The following is an 18,988-nucleotide window of genomic DNA, read 5'->3' as shown; positions in this document are numbered from 1 at the left end:
GGGGGGGTGCGTGCATCCCTTGTGGGGGCTCAATCAAAATCTAAGGGCTGCTCATAGAAGTTACATTTAACATTTTCGATTCACTCAAAATTCAGTTGATTTCCCATAGAACCACCCACACATCCCACTCATGTACATACTATACTTCGGTTCTAGCACCTGCTGTCTACTTATGCTGTATCTTGAGCTTCTTTATCCATTTGGTTTCCATGGCAACGATAAAAGATGGAGCTAGTAAACAAATCGCACCAAATACATTTTCCTCTTTCACTTTTTTTTATCTTTCGTTTTCTTGGACATCCCATAACTGGCTAAAGAAGCATTCCTCTCTCTACAAGTGTTTGTTGGGAGGTTAAGTAATATATTAATCCATAAGTATGACTGCTGTCCATATTTCTTTTAATATAGTTATTTATTATTATTATTATATAATATTGTGGAGCTATAGGCGACGTTCACTTATGATTATTATGTTTCTTATGTTGGAGTAAGTGAGCTTATATTGAAGGATATATTTGTTATCTCGCCGAATTTGCGTTCGAGGGCGCTGTATACGTAGTTACTTACTACAACCAGAAGGGGATAATACTGAGGAAGTGTGAAAGCCACTCTGTATTCTCTTAATATTCTTTAGTTATGTAACAACTTCAGATGGGTATATAACTATTGCGCACCGTGTTAGGGTGAATTAACTTTAACTGTTTTTGGTATTTACTAAATCCCAATGCAGCAATCAATTAACCCACAAACCTTAATTGTCTTAATTGACGTGGGACAAAAATTAATTAACACACAAGCGCTTGCATGCATGGGCCTTGGCAAATAGTTAAGCAGCGCTAATAGATATAGTAATGATGAGGAATTAACTATTTACATGGCGTATGTGCATGAGTCGGTTTAGCAATTAACCTTGCCTATAATAAATGTTAATTCTGATGTAGGTTGGGATCGAAGAATCATGTTACAATTACGGTACCCGCTTTGTTGTGGTACACTTCTCTCGAATAGAAATATTATATACTTCTTCTACAACTGAAGCACTCGCGTTGTTGGATGAGCTACATTTTTTATCTATAGGCCTACGTATTGGGTTGTAAAGTTGCTTGAAATTTGTTGGACCAAGGCTTAAAATGTGTTAAAGACATTTTCATGCAGTGTGAAGTTATCCAATTTATTTAGTCCTATTAGGCCTAGAATGTTTTGCAAGTTGAAATAAGTCACTCCCTCAAAATTTTAGACGTCCGATAAATAAACCTTGGACATCTTATCCATTGTCCCTGATGGTCACTTCCCCATAAAAATGTTGAAGGACCTCCCAGCCGGAATTTCTGATATTGAAAAAAATGAAAAATATGCCTCATGTTTGACTTCCAACGAATTTTAGAAACATTTTTTCTGACTTCAAGAACCATTCCCTTGCGATATGGTGATGCATCTTTTAAACATGTTTTTTCTTCTTCAAAGTTTGACATGAGTAAAGTACATCAATTTAAAGTAACCAACCAGACACAATTTTAAAAATTTACAAAAAAAAATGCTTCGAAAAAACCTCAACAAAATAAAAATACGTCACCATGCATGCACGTGTCGTGTCAAAGGTCAATCCCATTAACGTACCTCGGCTTTCTTTGACCCTAAGGCTTTTTTATTAATAGATTTTGACCTTTTAACCTCTGAGTCACGTATACACTATTCTGTACTCTGTAAGAAAAACGGTTCCCAACAATATTCCCAAAACACTTCTGGGATACTTTTTAGGAAAAGAAAATTGAAAATTTTCATTTGACCTTACGACCGACCGAGTTGCGAGTTGTTTTTAGAACGCCGGACACGTCTTTGCGTCAAGGCTTGTATAATAATTCTCTCTTTTTTATATCAAAACTAGGTTTTATACCGTTTTTCCGGAATTTTCTATGCCAAGCTAAAAAGATGATTTTGTTATTATTTATTTTGTTCGGGGTAAGCTTGTTATGGATACAAAAGTGGTTATGAATGAATTTAGAAGGAGATTTAGGAAGTTTAGGTTTACTTCCGGTTTGTTTTTATTGTAAATGTAAGGGCTGTATTTGATAAAGGACAATATTTAAAGGTAAAGTTCAAGGTAACATAACATTATACCAGGCATAGATTTAATTTTAGAAGTAGGAATGGAGAACGGAGTAATATCTGGGCGCGCATCAAAGTCCCGAACCCCCTTCCTCGGGACGGGGGGGAGTATGAAAGAAGAGGCGGGTTTACCATAGCGACAGAGGTAAAAAGGAATTACGTATTTTTCGCCGTCCCCGTCACCAACGTCATCAAAACGTAGTTTAAGTGAGCAGCCAAAAAGATAATTTAAACTTTGCGTTACGTGTTGGAGGGAGGGGCTCTATACTGGGTGGGCTATGAGTTGGAATTACTGAAGTAAATACTAACCGTTCTCCATTCCTACTTCTAAAATTAAATCTTTCCCTTGTTTAATTTAATAGTCTTAAAACGAAAAACGAGGGCTCTCCTGCTCCGCCATGTTTAGAGGCGTCTGCTAAACCCATGGGATTGGTTGGGGAAAAGCTTAAGGCGTAGTGTCTCTGTCCATCATAGAAACCTAATCTCCTATTCTGGTGTTAATTGGGAAGAATCATGTTACAATTACCCACCACGCTTTGTGGTGGCACACTTCTCTCAAAGAGAAGTATTATATACTTCTAATGGTATCAATAATTCTAGTCTGAAAACTATGTATAATTAGATACACATTTTCAATATTCATATGCTCCTTTTATAAAAACTAATTTAAACATTGTAGCAGATTCACCCTATCTTTAGTATTTGAAGAAATTGAATTAAATATTTGGTTCATGATAGACTTCAGGATTTCCTAATTAAATCTAAGATTTTCTAAGATCTTTCTCCATCCTTAAGATGAACGAAAGATTAGATTCCTTTTTTAAAAAAAAAAAAATAAAATAAATCCTTGGGATTAATTGAACCATAAAACAAGGGTCCAATCAAGGTCCTTTCTTTCTTTCGTTCTTCCCTTTTATCTAAGTTCCAACAAGTCGAATATTCCGTAGAAATCAATAAGAAAAATAAACCCTAAAGCCTTGGTCCCAAGATAGTATGAAAATCCAAGTACAGCTTGGATCTACGAATCAAAGTACAACTTTGAACGTTAAATGAAGTAATATTGCACCGTCTCACAGTGAACAGTAACAATGTTATAACCAAAGGAGAATAGGGAAGGGGTAACTCACTAGGAGACTGTTGAAATAGTTTTATGGATGACCCCTTAATTAGAAATCATTGTATGTTCAGTTTCTTACTTAAATCATAGGTTAATAAGTGATATGTTCCATCCATAAGTATAAATGGCACTACCTATACAAGTTCGTAATGCTACTTAGAGACTTACAGTACTCGAGATAACTAGTTTGAGAAGGAGAACGACAATTAAACGAGTCAATTGAAGTCCTAACTACACTCGGTGCATGGTGGTCAATTAATTTTGCAGGACCAAGTTCCATCTAGGTCCTATTTAGTCTGAACTTACTAAGCCCAAATTTGACAGCAGCGCCATACTCACCAGGCGTATGTCGCTTTACCCTGAATCTATGACCTCCCTACTTCAATCACTACAAAGTTACCAGAATTTACAAACTTATGGAACGGAACATATCTTATAAGCTTATGCTTAAATTAAATGGTTGATGATAACTTGTGTTAGGGGGTGCATCCCTGGTCGCATATTTTTGTCTTTGAGTAATTCTCGATACAGTGCAAGGTATTATCGTATAGTTCAGTGTCTTGACCCTCGATGGGTGAGTCCGTAGAAAGGGGGGCAGGACCGTAAGCTGCCTGACCAAGGAACAGTATGAAAGAGTAGAGAATATATATACACAGAAAAAGGAGGCAATGACAAAAGAGGAAAGTTGTATTTACGAATGAGTGGCCAATGACCAGCGACTCGTTAAAGGAAGACTGGCTATTGTGTTCCCCCGCTCTCTTAAGTGGTCTCGTCTTGTAGGTTTTCTTCCCTTCTCCTTCCTCCCTACCCCTGGCCAAAATTGAGAGATTAAGCCAATAACATTAGGCAAACGTCTACAGACGGACATATCAAACCAAGAAGTGATATCTAGTTTATTAGGGAGGAGGTATAAATTCGCCTCCACATTTATAATCTAGCTTTATCTCCAGTCCAAAAGACGTAGCCTGTCCGGACTGTTAATCCCCGCCGCCTCTAAATTACAACCAGCTGCAGCATCTCATTGGTTCTTGAAAACTCGTGCACGTCAGCGCGAGACGCGAATGAGGTAAAAAATTACTTGTATTTTCCGACTGAGGAGAGGCAACGAAATAGCCCGAGGCCTCCTTTTACGTCCCCCCTTATATTTTGAAAGGGGGACTGGGACTATGGCACGCGCGAATTAATACTTCGGCATCTTAAACCTTCTCCCTAATAAACTAGATATCGCTTCTTCGTCAAACTGAAAGTCTGCTTAAACTTTCTATTAATACTGCGAGAAACAGAAACCGTAACGTAACGTAGGCGAACTTTGAAGTGGCGATGTAGTGGACGTTTCCAGCATGACTACCTTGGTCGTAACGTTAATTAACGTTAATTTAAACTTAATTTTTATTATATAATTTAAGTTTTTAAACGGTTAGGGTATATTGGTTGAAATAACGGTAGCTAATCTTAAAATAAATGGGATGGTATACGTTGCGTTGGTATAGGGGCATTTTATTTTACTTTAGTGGGTCTGATCGGTAAAAGTCGGGTGGGTTACCATGACAACGCCCAAGACTACCCTATCCATCTTTACTACGTGCTTTTTCTTCTGGTGTCCCTGGGACACGGGCCAATCGGAAGAGGTAAAAATCACAAGGGGAAATTCGATATGCAGATAACAATCTTTAAAGGCAGCCCATTTCCATCCCGGATGGTATGGGACATACAGCATTTGTCTTTCGTAACCAAAAGAGAAAAAAAACGAAGAAAATAAAACACCAAAAAGATTGGAACCGGAGATCTTCCGGTTTTGCTTCTACTCCTGCTTTTAAAATGAATTCGACCCCTTTTGTTCACGTTACTTGAACCCCTTCTTGTATTTTGTGATATTACGGTGTAAGCAGTTAGGAGTTTTCACAGGTCAATCCTATAATTTAAAAGTAGGCCTAAAAGGTCAAGGGGAAAGTAGTGGGATTTGGCTAAAATTCGACCAATATTATCGAGGGGTTTTCGGGGTATTTCAAAAATAGGGCAAAAAGGTCAAGGGTTATGTCTGGGGATTTAAAAATAGGCCTAAAAAGGTCAAGGTTATGTCTGGGGATTTGAAAATAGGCCTAAAAAGGTCAAGGTTATGTCTGGGGATTTAAAAATAGGCCTAAAAGGTCAAGGTCAAAGTCTGGGGATTTTAAAATAGGCCTAAAAGGTCAAGGGAATAGTCTTGGGATTTGACAATAGACCTAAAAGGTCAAGGTAATGTCTGGGGATTTAAACTTAGGCCTATAAAGGTCAAGGGTTACTGAGATTTGAAAATAGGCCTAAAAGGTCAAGGGTGATGTCTGGGATTTGAAAATAGGCCTAAAAGGTCAAGGTAATGTCTGGGGATTAAAAAAATGAGTCGTTAAATAATACTCAAACTTTATTTATTTAGTTTTTAAAATGTGCAACTTTGCACATTTGATACAAAATGATATTAAAAGGACTTATTTTTAAAATGTGCAACTTGACACATTTAACACAACATTATAAAATCACTTTTTAAAATGAGCAACTTTACATATTTAATACAACATTATATGATCACTTATTTTATATAAATGTGCAACTTAATGCAACATTATAAAATCACTTTTAAAATGGCCAACTTGACATATTTAATAAAACATTAAATGATCACTTATTTTCATTAAAATGTACAAACTTGGCACATTTGGTATATCAACATTATATAAAAAGCACATAGTTAAGAATATAACACAGTTTAAAAATTAGTTCTATTTTCAAACTGTTAAAAGTTAAGGCATAAAGTATTTTATGTTAAGAATAGGCTAAGCCTTACTTTCAATGTATCTTCGCATGGCTTTGGAAGCATGAGCTGTTCCATGACGTGCCAAACCAGTAGGCAAGATCAATTTAGTAGCTGACATAATTTCTCTGGCTGTTATGGTACTTTTCGAGGCGTTGACAGCCAATTGACGAGCTTCGTCAACGATCTTTTCAAACATATCTTGAATAAAACTGTTCAATACCTCCATAGTTTTTCGAGAAATGCTCAAATCTTTGTAAATGCATTTGAAAACCTTGTAAATGTAACTTGAAAATGATGTACTCTTAACGCGAGACCTTCTACTTCTTTGTGACTGTGATTGTGATTGTGACACTTTCACAGATATCTTGCCCTTGTCACGTTTGCGTTTCTTCTTATGTGGAGCCATTCCGCCATTAGCGCGTGGTCTGGGGCTTTCGTTGTTGTTTATTTCGATTGGAGTAGCTTCAACTTCAACTTCAATTGGACTTAATTCAACACAAACATCTTCATTATCACTTATGGTGATTAATTCGTTAGTATCCTCGATATTTTCCATGTTTTAATAAAGGTTTTAGATCTAGTTTCAGTTTAGGAGCTAACAACGCCACGCGGTTAAATTTCATATACAGCAGACGCTAAGTCGCTAATCTACCAGATTGGTCGGCCGTAGACTACTTGGTTTAGATTGGTTATACCGCCGTAACGATGGCGAAATAAATATGTACAACATATTTCAGACCTAGTGAAATTATTATTTTTCTTTTATTTATTTTGAAAAATTGTTTTCTAGGGTATGATTGAAATCTTTAAAGGCTATTTGTAGAATTATGTGAGGTATTTAATTATTAAAATTTTTAACTATAATATTAATTTAATAGAGTTCAGTTAGGGTATTATGATCTAGTATGTCAAAACATGGCCAACTTGGATTAAGTTTTACCGTCGAAATAATGTTTTATGTCATTGTATCGCCGTAATGGTGGCGACGATAATATGTACAACATATTGTAGACCTAGTGAAACTTTTCTCGGATATAATAGAAATCTTTAAGTTCTATTTGTCGAATTATGTTAGTTATTTCTAATTAGTTTTTTTGTATAATTGGATAAAGTGTAATATAGGGATGTTATAATCTAGTATGTCGAAGAATGGCCAACTTGAATGACCATCTACCGCCTAAATAAGGATATCCAAATTGGCCATGCTCAAAGTTATTACGCTAATATATTTAATAAGGATTTCCCCGTTTATCGTTTAACCTACTTGAGATACAAATTTCGTGGATCAATTAATGTTACTTTGTTAATTAACTATTCACTTCCTGTTTCTTTAATACAATCATTAATCGATTTTTGCAACGTCTGTAATATCAATATCATTAAGATACTTATACCATGAAACCCTTTACTCGTAACATAAGCCGCTTGCAGAGCAGAGCAGATCTTTATTATATTCTCAATCGATACTGCTATAGAAAGGGGAGGGGTTTAAGCGAAACCTAAGCTCCTAGACCCCTTAATTAGTTCCCGAAATAACCGATAATTAATGAGCCTAAATTGTTTTATTACCGATACAAGATCTCTATTGATTGCTGGCCACGAAAGACGTGTACTGTTAAGTGTCTATAGACCCGGACTTTGAATCAAACCTGGATTGTCTTGACGTAGGACAAAAATTAACACACAAGCGCATGCATGGGCCTTGGCAAATAGTTAAGCAGCGCTAATAGATATAGTAATGATGAGGAATTAACTATTTACATGGCGTATGTGCATGAGTCGGTTTAGCAATTAACCTTGCCTATAATAAATGTTAGTTTTGATGTTGGTTGGTATTGAAGAATCGTGTTACAATTACGGTACCCACTTTGTGGTGTGGTACACTTCTCTCCCGAAGAGAAGTATTATATACTTCTGATGAGTATTCGTATATATATGAGTTTAGCTATTAACGGTTCCTGATTGTTTCATTCATTACTTTGTCCTTCCATTTCTTTTACTTTTGGTTGGATTTTGGCATTGTATAACTTTTTTTAGGCGAGATTAGAGAGTTACTTAGCATCGTGCCCTTCATGGCTCTGTAGTATCGATTTACTATTAAAGGTGTGTGTTGGGCCTTGGTTTTTTGGCGCGAAGATAATAAAAAATCAAGAGGAAAAAAGAAGAAACTGACTAGGGTTAAAGAAAAAGGGGGTTGGTTGGGGGCTAAATCACATCGCATCTTCTGGATGGAATGTACAAGGCCTAAATAAGATATACTGGCTTTTGGGAAAAATCTTAGGCTATTTAGGGACTTGGCTAAAAAGGCAATTTTGAAATGAAGAAATATCGAAAGAAAAATGGGCCCTAAAACAAAACGCGGAGAGATAAACAAAATTTCTATTTTAAATTTTTAGAAAATGTAATAATTGTATTATTCAAGAGGATTAGTTGGTTATTCCTTCAAGTAGAGTTTTTGATTTGAGGACCAAGTTAGCTAGAGAGAAAGAAATAAAGCCCTTGAAAGAGAGAGACCTATAACATTTCGGTCTGTACCGCCATCTAGTGAACGGCAACTAAGTCCTCCCAGCATCCTCAGTTTTGAATTCGTTTTGGTAGGGGTCGTACTGTACGGAAACGTAAAGGACGCCCCCTGTCTGTTAAAAATAGAAGCTAGTTCTGATACAAATACAAATACAATTAGAGCTAGTTCGAGAAGGAGAACGACAATTAAGCGAATCAATTGAAGTCCTAACTACACTCGGTGGTGGTTAATTAATTTTGCAGCTAGGACCAAGTTCCGTCTAGGTCCTATTTAGTCTGAACTTACTATGCCCAAATTTGACAGCAGCGCCTCACCATGCAGGCGTATGTCGCTTTACCCTGAATCTATGACCTCCCTACTTCAATCACTTCAAAATTACAAGCTCCAGTTTCTAAGTTACCAGAGATTAACAAACTTATGGATGGAACATCTTATAAACTTATGATACACGCCAGTCTTGCCTAGCTCCCTTTCTGTTACTTGATCCTTTTTTCCCCACAAAGAATAAAAATTGTTATAGTTTCACTCACTTTATGATAAAATTTCAGTTCTTAACTGCATAATTAATTGCTCCTTAATTGTCTCAGAGAAACTAGATGGCACCGAGCGCCTAGATGACTAATTCCATCCCCAATTCCGAAGCCCTCCTAATCTGATTGGCGTTCCTGGTTCCGGAATTTCCCTGAGTAATTTTTTAAAAATAATTTCAACAGCAGTTCTTTTTGACAGGCGCTAAAAGACATTAACACAAAATTAATACGGCTTGCCAGAATTTGAATAGATATTGTGTAGACCAGTGTTGCCAGTGCAATTGTGACATGTGCAATCATGAAACCACGCTATCTACAACAACAGACGTACTGCAGCCAATTTTATCTCGCGTGATAACTGGCCTTCATTTTTAAGATTCTGTAACAAAGTCCACATATTAACTTCGTGTTTAATTGATTTCGCACGGCTCGACTTCCGTAATTTGACTTTCATATTTTTTGGGTTTCAAAATTCGAATTTTATCCCCTTTAAAAAAAAAAATGTTGGCTGGTGTATACTTGGTAGCTGCCAAGTAAGGTTGCAATATTGCAGCTGGAGAAGGATAGGGTGACGTAGGCCAGGAGCTGCCTAGCTAGCTGGGTTTGCAAGGGCCTATGGTTGGTTGCCAAAATTCAATCGATGAAGTCATTATAATCCGCTTAGTAAAGGGACAAATACCTCTTGCGACGTGGAAGTGAATTCCTGAGAATGAAGGAATTGGACTTGCGGTTTCAATTGCAAGATTATTGCACGTTTGACGCGTCGGAAGTCTTGTGCAATGCAATTGTCTTACGTATGTGACGCGGTCGGTTATTATATATTTCGTCTGTTTTTTTGATAAAATGTTAGTGCCACGTGAAAATTGTGGCACGAGATTTGATCAGGGATAGATTTAATTTTAGAAGTAGGAATGGAGAACGGAACGGTTAGTATTTACTTCAGTTATTCCGACTCATAGACCACCCAGTATAGTATAAAGCCCCTCCCTCCAACACGTAATGTAACGAAAAGTTTAAATTATCTTATTGGCTGCTCAGTTTTAAACTACGTTTTGATGACGTTGCTGACGGGGACGGCGAAAAATAGTGACGTAATTCCTTTTTACCTCTGTCGCTATGACCCTCCCGCCTCTTCTTTCATACCCCCCCCCGTCCCGTGGAAGGGGGTCCGTCCGGGATTTGACGCGCGCCCAGATATTACTCTATTCTCCATTCCTACTTCTAAAATTAAATCTATCCATGATTTGATAAAATATTAGTGCCACGTGATAATTGTGGCACCCCGAGATATACAGGGTGTTTCTGTTTATATAAGTATGCAGCCATGAATTAATTTAAGGGGGATGTTCTTTGGGAAATCAATTTTGACTCTAAAATGTATGTAACTTCTATCTTCATTTTGTTTGTCCTAAGGGACACTGTTTCAAAGAGTTAAGATTTGAATATCAGTATTTTACGGATGACCCCTTAAATTTAATTAATTAAAAAACCGATTTAGACAATTATTTCTAATTTATTTTAATTAAGGGGTCATCACTAAAACACATTTTGAAATCATAACTTTAAAACAGTGGATTAAAATTTGTAGAAGAGTCGATAAATATTATAACGACTTTATAACTTAATTATGCGCCTTAATTAAGTCTTTAGGGAAGCCCTAATTTGGGAAAACAATTTTCTAAGAGAAACGCAAACTTATTTAATTTTTAATAAGAAGATGAATGTAACCCGCCCGCATCTCTTAAAGATTCAACTAACTACTACCAATTTGTATGAAATAACGTTAGGGGCTAAAGCAGGATCCTTTGTAAAGCAATCATAGTATGTATGGTTTGGTACCAGAAGCTCATAATACTGAGTGGTGAAGTTCAATGCAATGTTTACCAAGGAATGGGCCTAGAGATTTGGGTTTCAGTGTATAGAAACGTTGCTCTTAGTAACGAACTCTAGTGTGATAAACTTCTGTTGGTATGAAAGAGGCTTAGGTCCCCTACCCATCTCTAGAGTAAATATTGGTTGAAATGAAATTCCTATTAAGCCCCTTCTCAATTTTCCACTATGTTACCATTCATAAATTACCCCCGGGAAAGGATTAGCCCCTCTCCCCGTCCTCGTATCCCCCACTTCTCTTCTTGCAAGTACTTTCTCACACATTGTTAGTTCAGTTAAAAATAATTTATTTTTAAAATATAGTTTTTTATGGTTTCAACTTCAGAAGTATTAATTGATAACAATTACTACAATTCTCGCAATTGATAAATATAAAAACCCAATAAAACCCGGGAAAACCACAAGAAAATCCTCAATAATACCCCGAAAAACCCCAATAAAACCCAAGAAAAACCCAGAATTTTAATTACTACTATTCAAGCAATTTCCAAATATCAAAACCCCAGAAAACCACAATAAAACCCTAGGAAAATTCTCCAGGAAACTTCCAATAATACCCCGAAAAACCCAATAATAGCCAGAAAAAACACAATAAAACCGTAGGAAAGTTCTCCAGGAAACCTCCAATAATACCCCCCAAAAACCCAATAAAACCCCAGAAAAACCGCAATAAAACCCTAGGAAAATTCTCCGGAAAACCTCCAATAATACCCCGAAAAACCCAACAAAACCCTAGGAAATTTCTCCTGGAAACCTCCCAATAACACCCCGAAAAACCCAATAAAACCCAAGAAAAACCGAAAAATAAAACCCCAGAAAACCCAGTAAAACCCCTGTCTACAACACACAACACCATTCTCAAATTCCACGAACTAACCCTTTCATCCATTATAAACCATCCAGCCAGGCAGCCCAAACAGCCCTGAAGACCCCATCCTTTAATCGTTAATGCCGTCCTGAACCACCACTAGACGTCGCCTCTGTCCCCTCCTGCAAGGGGCTGTACCCCCTGACCGTACCCCTCTCCCCCCTCTCTCTACCTCCATCTTTCGTCTAATTCTCTGCCTAGTAGCATTAGTAGTCCGGATTCGCCGCTTCCCAGCAAAGCTCGATCGCAAGTTTTCCCGTTTCAAGTCGCGCGGTCTCTGGAATTCCTTCTCTCTCTCTTTTGCGTGATCTTCGGAGTCACTTCTGTGACGTCTCGTAACGAACTGTGACATCTTTAGAGTACGGTGCTTGGATTTAAGTTTAACGGTTGCGATTTGAACGGATTAATCATGTGATCAAATGATGTTCATTCGTGTTTTATGGTGCCAACAACTTACTTATTCGCGATTTGCGATTTCAAATCTCAATCTGCAGACGATATTTATGGGTTTTTTGCTTTAACAAAAAAAAAAAAAGTTTTTAAAATGAAAGTGAAATTTCAAATTTAATATATTAGGTAGGGAAATCATCAATTATAATTATTATTAATTATATTTTCGTGCTTTTTATAATTGTTTTTAATTCATCCCCAGAACGTTAATTACTTAACCCCTTTTTCACGTCCCACTATTTACATTTTTAGCACTTAGGCAGGGTTTTTTCTCATAATTGGTGTATTTTTGGTTTTAATTTTAATTTTGACCAGTAGCATCGGCTTTTGGTGATTAGTATGTTTAGTTTACGGTCATAGAAAAACCGGTTTTTATGATGAAATTGGTGACGACGTCATATACTGGAATCCAATCTTATAAAGAGTCAGTTTATATGTTAATCTGGTAGTTCTTTTAAGGTTGGGTTTTTATTGCGGTTAATTGCCATAGGAAAACCGGTTTTTATTGCGGTTAATTGACACAGAAAAACCGGTTTTTATTGCGGTTATTTGGCTGCAATTGGTGACGTCTTGTAGTAGAATCCATCCAATGTTAAGAGAGTTTTAAGTTTGGGTTTTTATTGCTATAGAAAAACCGGTTTTTTATGGGGGTTTTTTATAATACAATTGGTGACGTCATATAGTTGAATCCAATCTTATAGATAGTCAGTTTATATGCTAATCTTTGTAGTTCTTTTAAGGTTGGGTTTTTATTGTGGTTAATTGCCATAGAAAAACCGGTTTTTATTGCCGTTAATTGGCACAGAAAAACCGGTTTTTATTGCCGTTAATTGGCACAGAAAAACCGGTTTTAATTGCCGTTATTTGGCTGCAATTGGTGACATCTTGTAGTAGAATGCATCCAATCTTAAGAGAGTTTTAAGTTTGGGTTTTTATTGCTATAGAAAAACCGGTTTTTAAAGTCAATCTTTACTACATTTAAGATTGGGGTTTTATTACAACGAAACCTCACTCAAGTTAGCATTGATGCTATTGGTCTATTGGTTTAAATAATTAGTTAGTTTTTTTAATTAATTTTCATGACTCATGAAGCTTGGTTTTTAACTATACCATCTTAATGTGTTTTAAACTCTAATTGTTTTTTCAATTGGATTTTTATAGTTATAGTTTCATTTTGATAGAGGGTTTTCGTAAATGAAGTGAACTGAACTGAACTACCACCTTTTTTGCGGCTTAACAGAGTTGTAATAACGGTTCAGGGAAAATATGCAAGGACATTTTTAAAACAATGGGCCGTAGAGATCGGGGAATTTTAATGAGTTTTAACCAAACCAGGGAATTGCGAAAATTGCAACATTGCACATTACAATCAGTATGTTATAAAACATAATTTAACAACAAATTAAGAATTAACACAATAATATTCTTAACAAATATCGCTTTTATTTAAAATCGACTCTTTAAAAAATTATTTGGGAAAAAATACATGTAGAATTTCAAATATTTTAACTTTAAAAGTGAACTATAACAATTTTTGATGAACTGAAGATTTTGTGGCAACACTGTACACGACCTTTGATACCTCATTGTAGCCCATATTGAATAGCAGAGTTATCTAAAAAACCTAAAATACCCTGTAGCAATATCCAATATTTTGATGTCGATCAATTCGGGTTGGGGTCGCGATATCTAGTTATTTGTATAGCTTTCAATCGAGGAGATAACCACCACCATTTTTACTTGAGAGGATACAAGTTATCAGTATCACAGTCAAGGGTGCAGGAATGCATACAGCTAATTGGAATCATTGTGTATCCACCATTTTAATTTCTCAACGTATCTAGGTGCGGGTTTTGTGGGAGGAGCTACTATTAGACTAATCATTATGTATGGCGAATTTTACTAAAGCGAATTAATAATATATCTCGCTTGCGTTTCTACCAATCAATAGAATCACAGTTAGAATGACTCCATCAGAATTATGAGTAGGCGTGACCGATATTCAAGTCCGGCCCACAAAACTCCGCTAGAAATTAACAATGGAAGGAAGTATCCCTTTGGGGTTGGTAAAGCATGGGATTCCACTGAGTGAATAGCCCCTCATTTTCAATTTCCCTGTCAATATCTCCAAACCCGACATTAATTAACTTTATATTGGATTCCAAATTAACTTTTAATACGCGATGGCAACTTGATAGCAAAATGGCCTGAAATTCAAAACTGTATCATTTCAAAATATATACAGGGGTGTTACAAATAGAGAGGGTTATTATGGGACCGAAGTATGCACATGAGTGGGATGCGTGGATGGTTCTATAATTATACCCTGAACCCCTTTTTGGAACACAACACCCTGTATATCGATTGAGAACCCTTATTATACGTTGATGAAGCAACACGTGATATGATGTAAAGGCAGCTCCCACCTTCGACTATATTAAGGAATCCATATTGAAATAAAACCGACTGCCATTAGCGTGTAGGGTTTAATATGAATTTAAATTTTAACATCGTAAACAAATTGCGATACCAGCGAATTTTGCGGATTGTACGATAAATTTAAAATTTATGGGTTGATAGTAGAAGCCATGCAATTAAATAGAGTGGATTAATTGAATATTTAATATAGCTTTCCTCCGTATAGTAACAACCTAATTAATTAATAATTTTGTTAATTGATAATTTGGAAAACCGCTGATCGTGAATGTTCGTTCATTAATTTTTAATTTTGGTTGCATACTCGACTTCAAACGAAAACCGATGGTACTAAATATTTTAAAATTCTATCTTCATCTCAACCCTTTTCAGAAGAGTGTTTTATAGATAACCCCTTCAGTATCTAAACTCAACTCAGCTCAATCAAAATCTAAGGGCTGGTCATAGAACTTACATTTAACATTGCATCGATTCACTCAAAATTCAGTTGATTTCCCATAGAACCATCCACGCATCCCACTCATGTACAATACTTCGGTCCTATAATTGCAAGAACACCCTGTATTTTCTTATAAAGTAGGCCATATTATGTCTCTTTCTAATAACCAAGACTTCCCTTGGTAATTTAATATGAACTGAAAATTCTTGGCATATTTTCAGACACCTTAATTCTTCAAAAATGTAACGGCATATTTCTCGCTTTGTTGCATCGCTGGCGCATCAGGTGTTTCCATACCTACCTAGCTAAATTTTAAATTATGTTTTTGAACTAAATTATAACTTTTGAATATTTCTCAGAGTTTTATATTATAAATTAAATTAATTTAAATTTCGTTTCTAGACTCAAAGGCGCCTTGCCTTGTCTAGTTATGATTTTTAATAATCCAACAGGTTTCTTTGTGAGAAATTATATATTGCATAAACTTGTGTTACTTGCAAAGGGTTTGCATAAACCAGGGATAGATTTAATTTTAGAAGTAGGAATGGAGAATTAACAGAGTAGTATCTGGGCGCGCGTCAAAATCCCGGCCGGACCCCCTTCCACGGGACGGAGGGGGGTATGAAAGAAGAGGCGGGAGGGTCATAGCGACAGAGGTAAAAAGGAATTACGTCATTATTTTTCGCCGTCCCCGTCAGCAACGTCATCAAAACGTAGTTTAAGTGAGCTACCCAATAAGATAATTTAAAATTTTCCTTACGTGTGTTGGAGGGATGGGCTCTATTCTAGGTGGGCTATGAGTCGGAATAACTGAAGTAAATACTAACCGTTTGACTCCATTCCTACTTCTAAAATTAAATCTATCCCCGATTTAATTAAAATTTAAACCACAAAGTCCATGCAGTTCTTACGTTTTTAATCAAAATATTATTTGACCCTTGAACTTACTGTGCCAATTGATGAAGAGGTTTTTATACTATTATTCGAGTCTTTACGGTTTAATAATCACATTTTAATTAGATTTAATTAAAATTAAGACCCAAACCTAAAGTTGCCCAATTTTTAATCAAAACAATATTTGACCTTTGAACGTACTGTGCCAATTGATGAAGAGGTTTTTATACTATTATTCGAGTCTATACGGTTTAACAATCACATTTTAATTAGATTTAAATAAAATTAAGGCCCAACCTACGAAGTTATCCAATTTTTAATCAAAATAATATTTGACCTTTGAACTTTCTTATCAAACAAATACCTAACTCTAAACATACTCGCAAAACAACCTTACTGAACAACCGTGCATACCAATGACAGTTAAACAATTTAAACCATCCCTACTACATTTCCACTAGTGGTCAGTGAAGAACTATCGATATTCGATAGAGAAGGTCATCTCAAGAGAAGCATTTGAAGAAAGATGACCCAAAGGATGCGAGAGAGAGAGGAATTCCCTTTAAAGCTTTTACGGCAGCAAACCATGAGGAGTAGAACTAGAAATAGAATTGACTCTTTCCTGAAGATAAAATCGGTCGGAAGTTCTAACCTAACTGACCGATGGTGTACAGGGTGTTTTTCCAAAAAGGGGTCAAGGCAATTATAGGACCGAAGTACATGAGTGGGATGCGTGGATGGTTCTATGGGAAATCAACTGAATTTTGAGTGAATCGATGAAATGTTAAATGTAACTTCAATTTATGAGCAGCCCTTAGATTTTGATTGAGCCACCACAAGGGATACATGCATCCCTGGGCCCTTTTTGGAACCCAACACCCTGTATATGAATCTGCGGAAGGATCTATGGAGTAGTTTTGGAGTTTTTAGTTCCGGGTGACAAAAGCCCTGGAGGGGTTTCCATTTTTTTCTCTCTATTTTGAAAGATAGCTAACAACGTTTTGACCAGAGGTCCTTCAGTGTTTTTCTTTGTCTTTCTGTATTTGTTAAGGTCTTCGTTTCCAGTTGTGATAATTGAATCGTCGTATAACGTTTTTCCAGTTGTTGACAAAGAAAGACGGTTCTGTGTGTAGTTTGTTATGAAGTACATTGTAGGTCAAGGCAGGAAGAATGTATTGTATTCACAGCCTGGTTGGTGGATATTGGTTAGGGAAAATATAACATAACATGAATGGAATTTTAAAATTTAGCAAAACCGTCTACGGAATTTTAAGTATTTTAATTTGACAATGTTGGGGAATTTCGTTTTAGTTGTGTTTATTATAATTGCAATTAAAAGGAAGGCCAGTGGTCCTATAATTCCTATAAAATCCTGTGTTTTTGAACCTGTCCTATATTATCCTATAATATCATGAAAGGTCCTATAAAATCCTGTGTTTTTGAACCTGTCCTATATTATCCTATAATATCATGAAAGGTCCTATAAAATCCTGTGTTTTTGAACCTGTCCTATATTATCCTATAATATCATGAAAGGTCCTATAAAATCCTGTGTTTTTGAACCTGTCCTATATTATCCTATAATATCATGAAAGGTCCTATAAAATCCTGTGTTTTTGAACCTGTCCTATATTATCCTATAATATCATGAAAGGTCCTATAAAATCCTGTGTTTTTGAACCTGTCCTATATTATCCTATAATATCATGAAAGGTCCTATAAAATCCTGTGTTTTTGAACCTGTCCTATATTATCATATAATATCATGAAAGGTCCTATAAAATCCTGTGTTTTTGAACCTGTCCTATATTATCCTATAATATCATGAAAGGTCCTATAAAATCCAATATTTTTCAACCTGTGATATATTATCCTATAATTTAATGAAAGCTCCAATAGTTACCTGTATTTTTGAACCTGTCCTATATTATTACCCTATATAATTTCATGAAAGGTATGTCCTATAATATCCTATATTTTTTCTTTAATTTAGTTTGGGAAGTTTTCGTATATATATAGTTTAGCATTAAATTTATCCTAAAATTTAGTTATCTCTTTTAAAATAGAGATGACATTTGACTAGAGATGTCCGAAATTGCTTCAAAGGCTCGCTCAGGATTTTTTAATTATATTATATCATTTAATTCAATTAAGTTCCTCTGAATTTTCAAAGTAAAATCCAATTTGTTACTATTATTTTTATTAAATTTTTCTATACATAGTTTAATCCAAAATATTATTATATAGTACTAAATATAATTTTTAGTCAGGTTATATTTTCCTATAAAAACACATACATTTTTTTTCTCCTATAAAATCCTATATTTCCAATATAAGGAATTCAAATTTTTGACTGGACACCCTGCTGTTGAACCAATGTTGACCAGTCATACCACGAAGCATCGAAAGCCATATAGTTAAAATGGACTAGGCTAGGGACTTATTTCTTAAGGGCAAAGGTTTTTTCCTGTGAAATGGCTTTTTGTTCAACACCCACGAGAAAATCGAAGTTTACGAAAGTTAACCTTTAGCTTTGGTTGTTTAAAACCGGCCTTTGCTGCTATTTTCCCTTCATCCCCCCCCCATCATAGTTTAATACCAAAGCCACCACCTTATAGCTTAAGGCGATTGAGAGGAGTATTGTAAGACTGCGTACCAAGGACATACATGCATGCCCTTGTTGGGTTTACAAGAGGATATTCACTATTCAGTGTTTCTGTGCAACATTATAAATAGCAATAAAGAGAAAGACAGTTGTCTATGAGCAGGGATAGATTTAATTTTAGAAGTAGGAATGGAGTCTAACGGTTAGTATTTACTTCAGTTATTCCGACTCATAGACCACCCAGTATAGTTAAAGCCCCTCCCTCCAACAAGTAATGTAACGAAGAGTTTAAATTATCTTATTGGCTGCTCAGTTTTAAACTACGTTTTGATGACGTT

General features: G+C 35.8%; 2 protein-coding genes across 2 annotated transcripts in view; both read left to right on the top strand.

The window, feature by feature from the left end:
• LOC149618333 (uncharacterized) overlaps nucleotides 1–18,988 on the top strand; it is an 84,959-nt gene that overhangs the window by 52,101 nt on the left and 13,870 nt on the right. The window lies entirely within an intron of this gene.
• The window catches only part of LOC149618334 (uncharacterized), a 35,254-nt gene that overhangs the window by 6,820 nt on the left and 9,446 nt on the right, over nucleotides 1–18,988 (top strand). The window lies entirely within an intron of this gene.

The sequence above is a fragment of the Phalangium opilio genome, unplaced genomic scaffold (genome assembly GCF_054372755.1).
Source record: "Phalangium opilio isolate 3A_F unplaced genomic scaffold, DU_Popi_V2 ptg000209l_1, whole genome shotgun sequence".
Taxonomy (NCBI): Eukaryota; Metazoa; Arthropoda; class Arachnida; order Opiliones; family Phalangiidae; genus Phalangium; species Phalangium opilio.
The sequence above is the reverse complement of the archived record's forward strand: the minus strand, read 5'-3'. Positions and strand labels throughout refer to the sequence as shown.